Genomic DNA, 505 nt, shown 5'->3' on the forward strand with positions numbered 1-505 from the left:
AGGAGACGGGTGTTACAATTTGGTATCAGAGCGGAGTTCTGTCCCAGCTCCGACCCGGGACGGCGATTTATGGGACTCGGATTTCAACGATATTTAATATTTTAGGGATTGGGAACTTTAAATTAAGAAAAAAAAATGACACCTTCCTCTCCAGTATCACTTGGTTAGTTTTTAGCGTTTCTGAGTTTGTTTTCTTTTGCAGGAGAAGACCAAGTTTCTTTTTGTTTCATTTGTTCTTTATCTCGTGTTCTTCTTTTCCTTTGTATCCGTTGAAGTGCTCCACGGGTTCCAATTTAGAATTCGGGACGAATTCCGATTAAGTGGGAAAGAATTGTAACGACCCTGATCTTGTTTTGGTGGAGCCTTTTTGGTTTTATTAAAATGAAAGCCCAATTCTCTCTTTTTATTTTGTCCCACATTGGAAGTTTAGAAAACCTACCTCCTTTTCCTCCCTCTATATAAGAAACTCAACCCTTCTCTTTATTCTCATCAAGTCAAAGTATTT

The sequence above is a fragment of the Brassica oleracea genome, chromosome C2 (assembly GCF_000695525.1).
Source record: "Brassica oleracea var. oleracea cultivar TO1000 chromosome C2, BOL, whole genome shotgun sequence".
Classification (NCBI taxonomy): Eukaryota; Viridiplantae; Streptophyta; class Magnoliopsida; order Brassicales; family Brassicaceae; genus Brassica; species Brassica oleracea.